Below are 17,333 nucleotides of genomic sequence, written 5' to 3' on the forward strand. Positions count from 1 at the left end.
AAAACTTATCAGCCTCACTTTTTCTTCCTGAGCCAGAAACTCCAGGGACGAGATAAAAATCAGAATGACAGGGGATGATGCGGGATGTAGTGGATGACTTTGATGTCTTTGGTGTTTGATCAAACTCTAAATGCTCCATAGCACTTGTTCAGTTGGCTTCATTGCCTTTGGAACAAATTGTTCTCATTTGCCCTTCCTCTAGGGAAAGGCTTCACATACTTAGACATTTTTTAATTCATCAAAAAGTTTGAGACCTGCGTCTTGACCTCAACCTGGTTTAGCTCATCTGCTGAACCACTTTTATTCCCAGTTAGGCAAGTCATTTTAAATCTCTAGATATATTTTCTCTTTTGTAGACTAGGGGGCTTGAGCCAAATGATCTCTAAGTTTTCTTTCAACTCTAAATCTATTCTCTTATTACCTCTAAGACTCTTCCTAATAGAAAAAAAATATTACTCTCTCTTTGATCTTTGAATCATTCCTCTCTTTGCTTTTATTCTGAATGATACTTCCCCCCCTGCTTAATTAGTGAATGTATCAAGTCCTAAAGTATCTAATGTTTATATGATTTTCCAAGGAAATAATTCAAGGTCAAAGTTTCTATGGAAATTTATAGTATTTTTTCCAGTTTTGCTTCATTTGAGCAACTATTTAGTTGAAATCAATATGATGATGTCAGAATTTGTTAGACCTCCCCAGAGAACCTCCTCAGTTTGCTGCATGTCACCATCCAGTCTGCTGCAAAGCCCTCCTCCTTCTGGTTGGCGGAATATAAACTTCATTCCTTATTTACTAGCCAGCTCTTGGCTTGTTGCCAATCATCTTGACTTATGTCTTGCCACTGGATTCTGATGACTCTAAAAGAGAGGTGAGGCTGATGACTTTTGCACAACATTGCTCCACTTAAATTCAATTCACCCACAAGTCAAGAAATCACACCTGTGATGTCCTTGATCCTCTTTGAGAATGGGAGCATAAGCCACAACAATACCAGTCAGCCTAGGGTTGTAGCACTTACAAGTCATTCTTACTCTTCTCTCTTCCTCATCCCCATGCCCAAACTGTTGCCAAGTCATGTTTATTCATCCATCTCCATAGCATCTCACATTTATCCTCTTTTCTCCAGCCACATGGCTATTACTACTACCATATTTAAAAATCTCATCATCATTGACCTGGGTCATTATAATAATCTCCCTGTTTCTAACTCCCCCTTTCCAACACATCTTCTGTTAAACTGGAAAAATCATCTTCTTAAGAAACAGGTCTTATGACAGTTTTTGGGTTTTTTTTTTTTAGGTTTTTGCAAGGCAAATGGGGCTAAGTGGCTTGCCCAAGGCCACACAGCTAGGTAATTATTAAGTGTCTGAGATTGGATTTGAGCCCAGGTACTCCTGACTCCAGGGCTGGTGCTTTATCCACTGAGCCACCTAGCTGCCCCCGACTACAGTTTTTTTTTTTTTAAAAAAATTGACACTTTACCTACTTCTTTGTAGTATGGTTTTAGGTAAACTTGAATATAAAACTATCCTATAGCTTAGGTAGGATTTGGTTTGCACTAAAAGTGCAGAATTCTTAGTATTATTGTATGAAGATTTTTTTGAAGAGTTTGATGATTTTTTTAATGAACATTGAATATTGAAAATTAAGATTATACCTCTTAGTGCCATCCGTGTGAAACAGAAAAAAAGAATTCTGACTCTGGATCAAGTTTCATATCCCATCTGTGCATCCACTTAGCTTTTCTGGGTTCTAGTTTCTAGATCATAAAAGTGAAGTGTTTGCAATAGATGACTTCTAAGGTTTTATTCTGTAAATTAGAATCCCAATGAACCATTTACGAAGTTAATTTTGAAATAAAATTCATTATAGGGAATTATAAACCAGATAAAATTGTGAAGATAAGATTCCATGTGTATTCCTTCTCTAAAATTTCAGCAGATAATCTATTTTATGTGCTTATCATTACATTAGTTAATTCTGAGCTTGCCTGATATTTTTATTTTAAAACCTTAATATGTCCTATTTAAATGCTTTTAAAGTGTTGGGTTGTGTTTTCTGTGGGAGAAGCAGGAAACTTCCTTCCCTTCTTCCTTCCAGCTTGGCTCAAATGTTCTTACTTGTGTCCAACCTTGTCTGTCTTTCTGATTAGCAGGGACACTTGGTAAGCCCTGGCTGATGTGCTTTATAGCTACAGGCAAAGGTATGATCAAACACAATGACTTCTTCTTCTTTTTTTTTTTTAGGTTTTTGCAAGGCAAACGGGGTTAAGTGGCTTGCCCAAGGCCACACAGCTAGGTAATTATTAAGTGTCTGAGATCGGATTTGAGCCCAGGTACTTCTAACTCCAGGGCTGGTGCTTTATCCACTGCACCACCTAGCTGCCCCACACAATGACTTCTTTAACTTCCTAGGCTTATGTTGACTTACTAAGATCATATGACCAAGAATATAACCTTGTAGACCCTACCTATAGGGCAAACTAGCCTAGCAGGGCATCCTGAGAGAGACATTAAAGGGGGAGGGCACATTCCAGACCATCATCAAAACCACTTAGACTACCACCTTCCCTCAGACCCCCATGGAAAGAACTCAGGATCCCGAAACTCACAAGTCTTAGTAATAGCAATGCTCCCTAGAAAACATTTCTTATCACCAAAGTCCTTAAAACTGTCAAATGGTTCAACATCAGAAATGAAATGGTTTTGTCAATGGAAAAGATACAAAAAATATGCATTACTATCTATCTACTTTGCCACTGCATCCTAAGGACATGAGAACTTTTCATCTTATTGTAGCTGAAATTTTCTCTATGTGTCCTCTTCCCCAATATAATGAGAGCTTTTGAGTGACACCACTACTAGGTCTATACCCCTTCCTTCTAAGAGAGCAAAGAAAAAGAACCCAAATATATAAAAATGTTTTTAGCAGCTCTTTTTGGATGACAAAGAATTATAAACAAAGGTGGTAGCTATTATTTGGGAAATTGCTGAACAGATTATGGTACATGAATGTAAGGGACTATTATTTTGCTGTGAAAATAATGAAAGGCATGATTGCAGAGACACCTGGAAGACTTATCTGAAATGATGTGGAATGATCAGGATGAGAACAATTTATACAGCCAACAACGTTGTAAAGACAAACAATTTTGAATGAGTTAAGAATTCTGATGAATGCAAAGTCCAATTATGATTCCAGAGCACCAACAATGAAGCATATTACTCCTTACAGAGAGGTGATGGACTCATTGTACAGAATGAGAGATATATATTTTTGAAAATGACTGATGAGGAAATTTGTTTTGCCTGAGTTGGCATTTATTGTTAAAAGAGTTTTGCTTGTCTTTTTACTTCCAATAGGAGAGGAGATAGAACAGAGAAAAATAGTTTTTTTTTTGTTAACTGAAACAATTAATTAAAAAAAGCATTGTGAGCTCATTGAGAACAAATTCTGTCTTACTTTTCCATTTGTATCTTCTTTGTTTAGTACCTGTTTTTACAAAGTAATTTCCTAATAAGTGCTTTTTTTTTTCATTCATTTACTGAGATACAGTCACTGAGGCTGGGATGGCCATTGCTCTGGCACTCATAGATTGTGTTGTCTTGATCACAACTTCCCCTCAGGATTCCAGATTAATGAAGTGTATAAAGCAAACAAATATAATTAGACTTTATTGGAGATAGATTCAGAGATGTGTCTGAGGTCAAGCAGGGCACGACATAGTCTACATTTGGCTGAATACTCACCACAGACATTGGCAAGATGGACAGCAGCTTAATGGACATTGCCTTCTTTTTGGAAAAGGAAGGGCATGACTAATTAATGGGCAAGATTGTGACAGAGTGAGATCTAAAGTGATGGATCCTGTACACATGATACCAAAGTAAATGAAACCTTGCAGTGGAACAAGGAAGGATTAGTGACCTCTTGTAAATGGGAATAATGAGCCATTGACTGTTGTTACCTATACATGCACATACTCTTGAGCAATTATTAAGTACCTACAGGACACAGTGAGTACTTCACAAATATTTATTTTGATTATTTTTTGTTGTTATTGCTTTTAATATTTTTTCTAAATTACCATGTAAATACAATTTTAACATTTTTTTGAGTTCCAAATTCTCTCCTTCCCAATGCCCCATATTTCTTTTGATTCTTATGACAATCTGGAAAGGAGGTGCTTTTATTATCCTCATTTTACAGATGCAGCACCTGAAGAAACCAGGGTAAACCCAGGTTTACACATTTAATAAGTTTTAGACCCAAATTTGAAATCAGATCTTCCTGATTCCAGGCTCAGCATTTTATCCACTATGCCACATATAGTTGGAAGTATATTTGTTATAAAAACAAAAAGCAACAGTAATAAAAAATAGTTGGCCAGGAGTGACAGGCTCCAAACAAAGTTTAGTAAGATGTAATAGCCTGATGTCCTGCAAATGTATTTAACAGGGTTTTAAAATAATAAAAATAGCAGGGAGGAGAAAATTGCTTACAATTATTATTCACAAAGTTATTTATCATAGAGAGTAGCTATAATGAAGGAAAATTATTATAACTTGAAACACTCAAAAGTTCACAAGGAAAAGAGTAAGTAATACAATCCAGGCCTTAAATGTCCCTTGCACAGATACTTAAAATTTGGGTAATAAATACAAAGAAATAAAGATCCCAGAATAAGGAGACAAATTTGACCTCATAGGTAACATTGTGTCTTGGATGGTTGAAACTGGAATATGAACTTTGATGGGTATATGACTCTGGATGTGTATAATTTGTTCCAAAAAATAGGCTAAGTAAAGAGGAAGAGGCTAGAAAATACTAATGATGTGAAAAAATTCAGGAACCAGAAATGGGAAGCATAGTTGGGAGCATGTGGTTAAAGTTGAATGGGGAGAGAAATGGAAATGATTATCTTTGCATTAGGCTATGCTAATGCTAGACCATTTTCTGTCATTTCTTACCTGGCCCTTGGTCATTGAATGGACATTGTTTCAGACAAACTGGGGTTTGAGAAATGATCTTAAGACTAAGGTCATCCACAGCATCTCTGGTCATCAGCAGTCATCTTGACTTTTGTCTTGCCATTGAATTTGGATGGTTCTAGAAGAGAAAGTGAGGCTGATGATTTTGTGCAGTTCTACCTCAATTAAATCCAATTTAGGAGCACGTCAGGACACCATCCTTGTGATGTCTTTGGTCCTCTTAGAAAATGAAAGATGAACAAACAAAGCCTACAGGGACCTTAAGAACTGGATCTACCTGTTGACATCCAAGAATATCAACAATAAAGCTTCTATGTAGATGACAAGTACTGACTTAACCTGATGACTCAGGTCATCATTTTTGCCATAGTCGCCTCAGCATTAGCTGGTGGGAAGCCTCGACAATCATTAGATTATGGGACTCAGTGTGGTGACAGATAAAGAGGTAGAAACTCTCATACTGAAATGGGCACCTTGTGTGTCATTATGTGGGTGACCCCAGGCAGCAGCTGTTTTAAAGGTCACAGAATATAGACAAGCCTTCCATGTCCTATTCATTGCTGAGGGTGGTATCCTGCATATTGGCCACACTGCCTACCATTCCTTACCATATCCTTTGACCCACAGTAATGGGGAACAATTTACTGGTGAGTACTAATGAGGTTCATAGCTAGTACATTTTCTTCTGAGATGTGTGGTAAAAGAGATACTGGGGAATGGGCTTTCTGTCTGCCATGGAACAAAGCTAGAGAGCTGTTGAAACAGTCAAGAAGTGGCCTAAGGCATTATCTAGGACTGTGAAGGACAAAGAATCCATAAGTTCATTCTGTACTGAAATCCAAGACCCTTCAAGATATTGGTGCCAAAAGTTTATGCAAGTCAGAGACATTATGTACTCTGGGGAGCTGAAATTTGAGAAGACATCATTAGCACAAGTGGTATCTGTTATTCCATTCATACGAGAAGTGACTCTTTTGAGAGGTGAACCAGTTTAATTTTATTTCCCCTCATTTCTTCTCCTTCCAGTTTTTCAACAAAAAGCTTGACACAGTAGAAAAATATTGTCCATGAAATTGTGGAATCTCAGAGCTGATTGATGCCTCAGAGGTCATCTTTCTCAGTCTGAACCTAAAATAGGAATTTTTTTCTGTATTATTCTGATCCACTCTCTATCAAGGATTTATGTACATTTACTCTACTATGTTCAAAGTCCAGTTAGAGATCAAATGAACAATACTCTTGACTTCAAGGGGCTTATACCCTACTTGGAGCATAGGAGTTGTAAAATGATAGGTATTTAGATGTTAATTTGAGAAGGGGGAAAGCACTAACAATTAGTGGACTTAGTAGAGACATCTTGCCAGAAGTAGCAAATGGATCTAAGCTTTAAAAGAAATTCCAGATTCTAAAAGGTGGAAGTGGGAAGGGATTGCTCTATTTTTTGCAAAAGTACTGAAATGGGAGATAGAATGCTGAGTTTTGGCAACTTGTTATCCCTGAAGATTCCATTTGTTTCCTCTCAGACATAATCACTGAATACTCACAGGCAGCATTGGAATGGAAGGATTGAATAGAAATGAAAAGGAACACTATGAGACTGGAGCCAAATTGGGAAGGACTTTAATTCCAAACTAAAAAATTTGTATACTATCCCAGGAGCAAATGGAGATTCTTGAGAAGGTTCTTTAGTGATACAGTGCTACTCATGTCTTAGGAAGATCATTTTGACAGCTGTTTGGAGGATGGGTTGGCATGGGCAGAGATTGGAAATAAGGAGGCCTATTTGGTGGTTATTGCAGTAGTCCAGTAAGGTATGATAAGTGTCTGAATTCTCATGGAGGCCCCATGAACAGAGAGGAAACAGACACAGCTATGTGGTGGAAGTTTAATCAATCCATTTTTTCAATTGGTTATATATGTTTGTGAGGGAGAGTGAAAAGTCAAGGATGACTTCACAAAGTGGTGAACCTGAATGACTTGGAAGGATAGAGGTACCCACAATAGAGCAACTGACAAGTTAGGAAGAGGCCAGGTGGTGCAATGGCTAGAGCACCTGCCAGGTGCTCTCAGGAGGACCTGAGTTCAAGTATGGCCTCAGACATTTGACATTTACCAGCTGTATGATCTTGAGCAAGTCACTTAACCCCAATTGCCTTTCCCCCCTACCCCCCCCCCAAAGACAGTACATTTGGGGAAAGAAAATTTAATTAATTTGGCATTCCTCTATCACCTTTGCCTGCTTTTTGGCAGGGTGGAAGCCTTATTTTAAAAATTTAAACATTCTTTTCTAAATTTTTTTCCTGATATACTCCACTCATAGAGGACAACTACTACCCTATACAGACTTTGAATATATTTATGTAGATTCATAAGAATAAATTAACCATTCTCTGATTCAACAAATAAATATTTTTTTCTGTTGAATTTATGAAAACCTGAAGAAAGCAGTAGTTTTTAGTATGCTTTTATGAACTTCACCAGGACCTATGATTCCTGTTCTGTCAACTTTCCTTATTTTCTCCATTAGTGGAAGAGCATATTTACTTATTATTACTCTTTGCCATTTTAGCTTCTGTTAGCAGATGTGTCCTGTTTGCTAAGCCTCACATGTAGTGGGTTTAGCAATCCTCAAAGAAACCACTCTTGAAGAGTGCAGCCCTGGGACAGTGTAGTATCACACTTGTGATTCAGGGTCTGTCATCTCTGACAGTTACCACAAGATGATCAAGTGGTTTCTGTTTCGATTGATCATTTGAGCAAGTATAGCAGTAAGTTTCACAGCTATTCAGAGGTACCTTGGTGAGTGTGGCTTACAGAAGGGGGGGGTGGGGGACTTTGGGGTTGGAAAGGCCCCAACTGGGGGTGGTTGTGAATCTAACTGTGGTATTTACTAGAAGGCTCATAGTTTCTTTTCTCTTTGACTTACTGGAGTGAGTGGGTAGCCCCTGTGGAAGATGATGGCTGCAGTTTGTCATCTTAGGGCTTGTAGAACATCATTGCTTAATAGAGATAACTCTGCCTAGAAGTCTGCTTTCCTGATTTGTAGTACTTGACCTCACTTTCCATGAGGTGTCCAAGGCATGATCACTTCACTTGTCATGCTCTGGTCATTTCCACCTTGTCAATATTCTTCTCCCTCACCACACGCTTTTGGTGGTGTCTTCTCCTGTTAGAATATAAGCTTCTCAAGGACAATTTTTCCTTATATTTATAGTCTCAATGCTTGTTATATAATGTCTTCAATGAATGCATTTTCTACCTATCTAGAGATATAGCCCAGGACTTTTCCTTATAGTGAGTATTCCAACTCTTCTTTACATGTCTATTATAGGCTAATATCTATGCTCCATTGAATAAGTGCCTCTGGGATACCAGAAGATCTTTCCCATAAAACTGAGATTAGACAGAACTAGCCAGAATCAAGTTATCAGGAGCAGAAGTGAGACAAAGGCAGGTCTTAGAAGAGGTGGTAGTTCTGTGTCTAGAGGAAGTAATGGTGACTGGGAGGGCTTACCCCTCTATTATATTACATTGTTCTACTTGTGATGAATAGGAGAGGAATAACTGAGGTCTTCTATAATCTAACCAAAGGCATTGGAAACAGTTGGAGAATATTGGTGTTGCTTGGGACAGAGTGTAAGCAGATCAACAGCAGCAGCAGCTCCTGTAAACTGGTTCTGAATCCCTAATTCTGTAGCTGCCTCCTGGATTTTTCTCATTCCTGGTGTATGGAAAAGTCAGTGGGGGTACATTTAGGTTTTGAATGGATGCTATGGGAATATTTATGAAACTCAACATGTGGAATGATCCCAGTAAGAGTGACTGAGATTAGACATCTGAACTATATTTGGGAAATCTTGGGCTTGCGGTAAAGATAGATTACAGATAGCTTAGGGGTGGCCAGAATCTAGGAATGATTACTGGCATATAATATGATAGACTTCTTAGATCACCAGGCTCTGACAGGTGAACTTTCACCTTATCTTGATGGAAACTCATAAGAGTTTTAGTAACTCTCATAATGCTCTGTCTACTTATTGATCTCACCATCCAGCATCATTGACATGATGACTATAGCAGAACTCAAAATGTATATATGGTGATAGAAGAGAAAGTTACTGGAACATCCAAAGGGATAGCTACTCAAATAGTTAAGCTCTTACTGAGAAGCCAGATGAAGGACTTTTCCAATTCCATGGCCTGGATGCCCCTTTCTGTATGTGATTCCAAGCACTAAGAAGTGCTAATTACAGTTGATCTGACAGAGGAGGAAGCAAAAACAGATTCTAAAAAAACTTAAGTTTTAAACAAAACAAAAATTAGAATATCTTTCCAAGTGAAAGCAGCAACCACTCACTCCACTTTCGGTACCCAGGGCCCAGTTGTAGGAGTAACTTGAGGAACTTAGGAAGGGTAGTCAGCAGCCACTGAAGCATGGAACAACACAGAGAGCTGTGTTAGCAGGGATGGAACTAGACATGGCTTCCCCTATCCAACTATGGGGCCTCTTCTGGTGACAGTGGCAGAGAGTTGGGGATTCCCTGACTGGTCCCCCAGGTTAGAACCTGGCAGAGCAACTTGAGCAGCAGCTTTGACTCAGCTGCTAGGCCTGGTGCAGTTGAATGGTAGGGAAGGGAATAAGCTTTCAGACACTGCAATAAATGCTTTGCAAATGGTATCTTGTTGGATCCGCACCATTATCCTACAGCGAGGCTTAAACTCAGAAATAGCCAGGTTTTGTGATGGATAGACTGTGAGACCTGGAGTCAGGAAAACCTGAATTCAAATGTGACTTCAGACACTTTCTAATTGTATGATACTGGGCAGGTCACTTAACCCTATTTGCCTCAGTTTCCTCATCTGTAAAATGTTCTAGTGAAGGAAATGCCATACCACTCTAGTATGTTTGCCAAGAATGGGGTGATGACTAAGATGACTGAACAAAAACAAATTCTTGTTGATTCTACCTTCCCAACATTTTTTCACGTTTGTCCCTTTTTCTCTACTCACATAATTATAAACCTAGTCTAGGCCCTTATCTTTTGCTAAAGACTCCTAATTGGTCTCTTTGTTCTTAGTCTCTCTCCTTTTCAAACCATTCTTTATATAGTTGTTAACTTTACCTCTCAAGAAGCTGTTGTGGCTCACCATTGCCTCTTTATTAAAATATGTTCTTCACTTTTACATTCATATTTCGTATTTTGACTCCAGACTATTTTTCCTGACTTATTACTACTTCAGTTTTTCTTAAATTTCAATCAAATTTGCCTGCCTGTTCTTCTCTGAAATTGGCATTCTATTTCCATTCTCTTTGTCTAAATCGCTCCCCTGGAATGCATTCTTCCCTTACCTTTTAGAATCCTTAGCTTTTGTGAAGTATTATCTTACTGGCTTCTATGGGTAACCTTCTCTGATTCCCCAAGTATCTAGGTGTTTACTTATCTGGCTACATGTAATTTAATATCTCCTTAGTAAAATGTAGACTTCTGAAGAATTGTTTCATTTCTGTCTCTATTTCTCCAGTGCCTGAAATTCTGCCTTGCACACAGTAGTTGCTCAATAAGTGACTGGCAAATTGAATCAGAGTTCCTGAGTCAATGGCATTAAGATTTGTGTGTGTCTATTTGAAGTTTGTTTCCAAATTCTCTAGAGGAAGTGAAATCATATCAATAAATCTGGTTGTAAATGGCTAGAATAAAATCAGAAACTTTTCAGTGGAAGTGACCAATGGTAATTACCTTACCAAAGTATGGAGACTTGTGTGCCAGTGGAAGAGACATTGTTTTACTTAATTGAAACATATTTTTTTTTATTCCTTGAAAAACCCTAAAGAATTGTTATTAAAATTTTATGGAACTTTTAACAGTTCTAGTAGTCTTTCTTAATTTAATTAAAGAATAAAATGAAGACCTATCTTTCTTTGGGTGCTGAATGGACAACTGGGGAGTATAAATTTTGATATGTTTTTATGAGGGCATGGTTGGGGTGGTATTCATTCCCTCATTTTCTGGAAAGAGCTGAAGGTGAGCCCTCAGTACCAAAAGAAAGTCAAAGACTGTTATGTTTTTATAGACTGTAAGTTCCCTCTGGGCAGGGATTGTTTTTTAGCTTTATCTTTGCATAAGCAGAGTCTAGTATTATGCCTAGATTATAGTAGGTATTTAATAGTAATAATAATAATAATAGTAATAGTAATAATAATAAAAATAGTAATAATAATTACCTACCTTTGAGGTAGGTACTATTATTCTCATTTTAATACTTGAGGAAACAGTTTAAGTGACTTGCCAAGGGTGATGTACCTAGGAGGTGTCTAAGGTCAAATTTGAATCCAGTCCTTCCTAACTGTAAGTCCTGTGTGCCTTTATCCATTATACTACCAAGAAGTGGTAGTTTATCATCTTTTGTTGATTTAGAATTTTACAAGTTGAAGGTAAAAATCAACCTTCTACCATAATTAATTTGACTTGATCTGTATGGGGGGCATCTGTGACAGAAGCAGCAACAAAGGGATACAAAACCAGCACTATTCTCACCCTTTCCTCTCATCATACTGGTGTGGTGTTAGTTTAGAGCAGGGGTGCCCAACCTTGTAGTTCTTTTGGGCCTCTTTAGATCAAGGAATGTCCAACCTTTTAGTTCTTCTGGGACTCATTACCCAACAAAAATCCTCAAGGGCCACATACAGAATTCAATAACCATTCATAAATACAATGCAACCCTATACTATCAACTGAGCACAACAAAAAATGATGCCAGCAGTGGGAATGAGCCCAGGAAAGCCAGTGCAGCCTCATGGGGGCTAAAGGTTGGACACACCTGGTCTAGAGATTGAGTTACTGTGGTGTTTACTAAGGTCCAAAAAAGACCTTAGAAAGCATGAAATTTGACCCTTTCATGCTACAGATGGGAAAACTGAGGACCTTGACTTTGTGCATTATCCTTTGTCTGCATTGGGTATACAAGAACTGTTGTTCATCCTTCTTTCTCAAAGAGGATCAGTGACATCAAGAGGATGATATCTTGCTTTGCAAGTGAATTGAATTGAAGTGAATCAGATCTCTGCAAAGTCACCAGCCTCATATAGTGGCAAGAGCTAAGTCAGGATAACAGGTGATGGCCCCCATACAAGAACTATGTAATGATCAGGAATCTTTTGACTTTGTTTCTCAGCACACAGAGATTTTATTTCCCTAGTTTATTTTGTAAACTGGAAAAGATTCAGGAATAATGGGGAACAGCTTTTGGAATTTGAAAAGGTCATAAAAATGACTAGTTAACATATTTGCTTACTAAATGGTTGAGATAGTGTTTTATGAAAGCAGTCATTAAAGTGAATTCACTTTTTTACAGTAGCTTAACTTTACCCGAATCCTTCCGTCACTACCTTCCAGAAAATATCCATTTAACAAAGAATTTAAAAAGAAAAAAAGAAAAAAGAGAAAAATATCAGCAAAACTGATCAAATACATTAAAAACATGCTTTTATATGCAATATTCAACACCTCTACAAAAGAGTTGACATCTTTTCATATCTTGAAACCATTATTCTGAAAATTCTTGGAAATAGAAAGTGGGAAAGAAAAGATTTGTGCATGAGTATTCAAAAGATTGAGAATTCAGCTTCTTGGAAGAACTGTTGCTGAATAATATAAATGAGTTTGAATATTACATAGAGAAAACCCTGATGTTGGTGAAAATAATTCCAAAAGAGACTGACTATCTGCATCAGAAGTGTCTTGAAAGTTTAGTTAAAGAATCTGGAAATGTTTCATTTGAAGAAGAGAATACTTAGGAAAGACATGATAGTAGTTTTAAGGATGGTCATATGGAAGCACAATTAATAATATAATACCTTGTTATAATTAGTTCATTATAACTCTACATTATGCTACAATGGTCTCTAAGTTTCTTCTTCGGACATTAGGGAGTTAATTCCATAAATTTAATTTGTGAAAAGTTCTGAATTCAGTTTCTCAAAGTCCCCAATTAGGAAAATTCTTAATGTCAAGCAGAGATCTGACTTTCTGCCTCACCAAATATTTATTTCTGTGTCTCCTTAACCCTTGTAATTGAAGCAAAACTTGACTTATTGGGTAAAGGAATAAGCTTTTATTTGCCCATTCCCCTGGGGGGGACATTCCCTAACCCACCAACAGATTTGAGGCCTGCCAGTGACCCTCAATTTGGTTTAGTCATCTACTGAGATGTTTCCTGGGGTGTGACCACTGCACGTTACAACTTCTTGGAGCCACAGATGAGGATTGAGTGCAAGGTAGACACCAAAGGTGGATGAGCAACGCTGAAAAGGAGGGCAGGAAGCTCTCATAGCAAAGGTGCTAGCTAGTCCTTGAACACCCCATTCTCCCCAGTTGATTATTTTATAAGTGTCTTTGGATATATAGTCATCAAGAGGGGAATTTGGGGAATTTTATTTTTAACTTGGGACTTCCCTTGGCATGGGCCCTCCACATTAGGATGCCTGTAGAAACAGCGACTCTCTTCCATAACCCCCTTCTTTGCTGTAACAAAATCTTCCCTTGGCTCCTCAAAGGTGCTGGAAATGCCAAGTTGCCTCAGCCTCTTAAAACCAGACCCTCAAATTTTACTCAGTTTTTCAATCTGTGAAATGGAGATAATACCACCTGTAGTACCTACCTCACAGACTTTCTGTGAGATTCAAATGAGATAATGTATGTAGAACATTTTATAATTATCAATTATTTGTTTCAACTCTCTGAACAAAAGTTGATTTTTCATGGTAAAAGTATTATACATTTTTTTAAAAGCAGTAAATTAGAAATTTTAAATTTTGTGATCACATCTTCAGACTTTTCTCAACCCTTTTTGATTTCCTTGCAGTATTCCTTTTATTTTTTAATCTTAATTTGAATCCTTAATGGTAGCACTGAGCGTCCTCTTTGGCCAAAGTGTTAGTTCGCCACCTCGTGGTTATGAGAAGAATTTTTTATAGTGAGCTTATTAAAAAGACTAAAGAACAAGCCTTTAACATGCCTTACGTTTTGTCTCCCTGGGAAATAAGAAGATCTTACAGTGCTCACAGTTAAGGACCCAGGATGGCATAATATTATGGGTAGACCTGCATTCAGTTCCAGCTCTGGCATTAACTGACTATGGGCAAGGCTTTTCTCTCCAGTTTCCTCACCTGTAAAATAAAGATAATAATATTTTTCAGCACTCACCTGGAAAAATTGTTGTTAGGCTCAGGTGAGGTAAAGTAAACAAAATGTTCTGTAACCTTTAAAATTTAATAGAAATATCTTTTATCCAGTGAGCACAATGGACAGACACACAGGAGAAGGTAGATATCATAGGCTTTGATTGGACCTGGACCAAGAACTTAAGGATTTTAGTAACTCCTACCCTGTGGAAGGAACCATGCAGAATACTGAGCAGGGGGCAAAGACCCATACAGACCAATCCAGTCCTTGTCCTCCAGGAGTTTGTAGTTTCATTAGTAAGAGACACTATTTGAGAAGTAGTGCTAGTGACAACTCTTAATAATTTCTCTTGAAGTTTGTGTCTCATGTGCAATAATAGCAGCCTTATTTTGAGGTTCCAATTGTCTGTCTGCAGGTAGAAAAATGTTTTCAGAAACCCCCTTGGTATGGCAGGAAAATGCCAATGGGATCATTTTGATGATTATGAGTCCCAACATGGTAGGGATTTCTAGGAAAACAAGTACATCTGTTCATTCTTGAAACTTCTTATTTTGCTTTATTTTTTATCTTTTTTTGGAAGGAAGATAACAATATGAAAATCTAAAACATTTCTTCATTTAGGGAAAATATGACTCTAAACAATAATTCTTAAATTTTGGGAGTGCCATGAACCCCAGTAGCCATTTGGTAAAGCCCAAAGACCCTTCTCAGAATGTTTTTAAATGCATCAAATAAAATATGTTGGATTACAAAAGAAACTAATTACATTGGAATAAAGGTGTAACTTTTTACTCTTCCAAAAAAATGGAACTTGAATTCCATCCATAGACCCCTTGATCCAGCTTAAGAACTCCTTCTCTAATTTGCTCCTAGTTTATTTTGCTTATAATCAGCTTCTTTGGAAATCCCATTATCCCGCATAGCCTATTTTTAAGAAATGATGGGAAAGAGGAACAGGAAAGCTAAATAGAATCCATAGATGATATAGGCACTGATTTTGGTTAATAGTTTTCCTTGAGTTGACTAGAGTCCATTCCCATTGCTTCTAGGACAGCTTGAAGGTCACCACTTTTTTCTAGCTTGTCCTCTGTTGGAATTACTAAAAATAGCAAAGAATAGACCCCCCCCCCCAAAAAAAATGAGACAGCTGGAAGTAGCCTGAGAAGGAAAGGTTTTGACTAATAGCCAAAATAGATACAGACCCTGGGAAAATTAAGGATTGACTCTATCTTCCTGTGATTCTTCCCACCACCCCCTTTTCCCTTTTTGTTTATTTTTTCTTCACGGTTGTTTTCAATTAAGTTTGTTGAAAGCTGAAGGGTTCTTTCTTGTGAAATATGTTGCATTGCTTTAGCCAAGACAGACATTGTCTGTTCTCTCCCCAACCCTCAACACCAATACTTTTATTTTTAAAGATTTAGTTGTAGTTTTGACTTAAAATTAGTTTTTTAAAAATCTTTTCTGTATGTGCCACTTTGAAAACTTATACATCAACTACTTTAGTTGTATTGGGCTGCATTTGTCCAGGGTTTTTCTCCCTGACCTCTTTCTGGTTTCTCTGTTTATTCTAAGCAAGTACTCTGCTCAGGGCAGAGATTGTTGAGTTGCTGATTTTAGGGTTGGGTTTATTTATTTATTTATTTGGGAATTTCTTATAATTTAACTGTAAAAGTTAATAGATTCAAAGCCTTTGATTCTCCAAGATTTTTCAAAGATTCTTAGGGATATCTTTTCTTTTTATTGAACCATTTTAAAAAGAAGCCTTTAGCAGGGAAGAAGGATCAGAATGGGCAAAATGACCCTATTAAGTGTCTTTTCATCCCATGTCCCTGTGAACCCAAATTTCTTTATCACTATGTGGACATTGGGGAAATCATTTCTACTTCTACAACCTTCAGCTCTTTCTCATGGTGTGAAATAATTCCAGAATAACAGTTCTCATTGTATTATTTGTTTTTTAAAGATTGAGTTAGGGGTGGCTAGGTGGCATAGTGGATAAAGCACCAGCCCTGGAGTCAGGAGTACCTGGTTTCAAATCTGGTCTCAGACACTTAATAATTACCTAGCTGTGTGGCCTTGGGCAAGTCACTTAACCCCGTTTGCCTTGCAAAAACCTAAAAAAAAGATTGAGTTATCATTAAGGCAAGTTAAAAATATGAATTGCTTTGAGAAAGAGAGAGAGAGATTTCATGTTTGAACTTAGAGATAGGGAGCTGTTGGGTTTATCAAGTAAGGGGGTGACATGGATGGAAAATTAGTAGCTAAGTGGCTAATGTACTGGAGTGAGGAGTTGAGGTTATTAGACCACCCAGAAAGATGTAGGCAGGTAAAAAATAGCAAGGGACTTATCTAGGACTATGGCAGTAAGAGTAGAGGGAAGGGGATCTATATGAGAGATGTTGATTAGATAACAGATTGTATTTGTGTGGTGATTACTAGAGAAATCAAGGATGTTACTGAAATTGTGAGTGGATGACTAGAAGAAGGATAGTGTTTTTGATAGTTATGGGAAAGTTGGAAAGAGAAAGATAACGAATTCTGTTTTGGACAAAAGGTAGGTGGGACTGGAGCTCAGGAGAAAAATTAGGGCTGGATAAATAAATCTGAGAATCATCTGTATAGAGATGATAATACGACATGTGGGAACTGTAAAGATTGCCAAGTGAGAAGAGAGCCTTTGGGGACATTCATGGTTGGTGAGTATGATACAGAGGAAGGTCTTTCCAGGAAGATTGAGAAGGGGAAGTTAGGTAGATAGGAGAAGCAGAAGAGTATGTCATGGAACACTATTGTGCTATCAGAAACCAGGAGGGATGGGAATTCAAGGAAGCCTGGAAGGATTTGCATGAATTGATGCTGAATGAGATGAACAGAACCAGAAGAACATTGTACACCCTAACAGGAACATGGGGGGTGATGATCAACCTTGATAGACTTGCTCATTCCATCAGTGCAACAATCAGGCACAATTTTGGAGTTTCTGCGATGGAGAATACCATCTGTATCCAGAGAAAGAATTGTGGGGTTTGAACAAAGACCAAAGACTATTACCTTTAATTTAAAAAAAGTTATCATATAATTTTGCTGTCTCTTATACTTTATTTTTCTTCCTTAAGGATATGATTTCTCTCTTATCACATTCAACTTAGATCAATGTATA

General features: G+C 37.6%; 1 protein-coding gene across 1 annotated transcript in view; it reads left to right on the top strand.

Moving 5' to 3' along the window:
• ACOXL (acyl-CoA oxidase like) overlaps positions 1-17,333 on the top strand; it is a 518,534-nt gene that overhangs the window by 25,113 nt on the left and 476,088 nt on the right. The gene's annotated exons all lie outside the window — the stretch shown is intronic.

The sequence above is a fragment of the Macrotis lagotis genome, chromosome 1 (assembly GCF_037893015.1).
Source record: "Macrotis lagotis isolate mMagLag1 chromosome 1, bilby.v1.9.chrom.fasta, whole genome shotgun sequence".
Classification (NCBI taxonomy): Eukaryota; Metazoa; Chordata; class Mammalia; order Peramelemorphia; family Peramelidae; genus Macrotis; species Macrotis lagotis.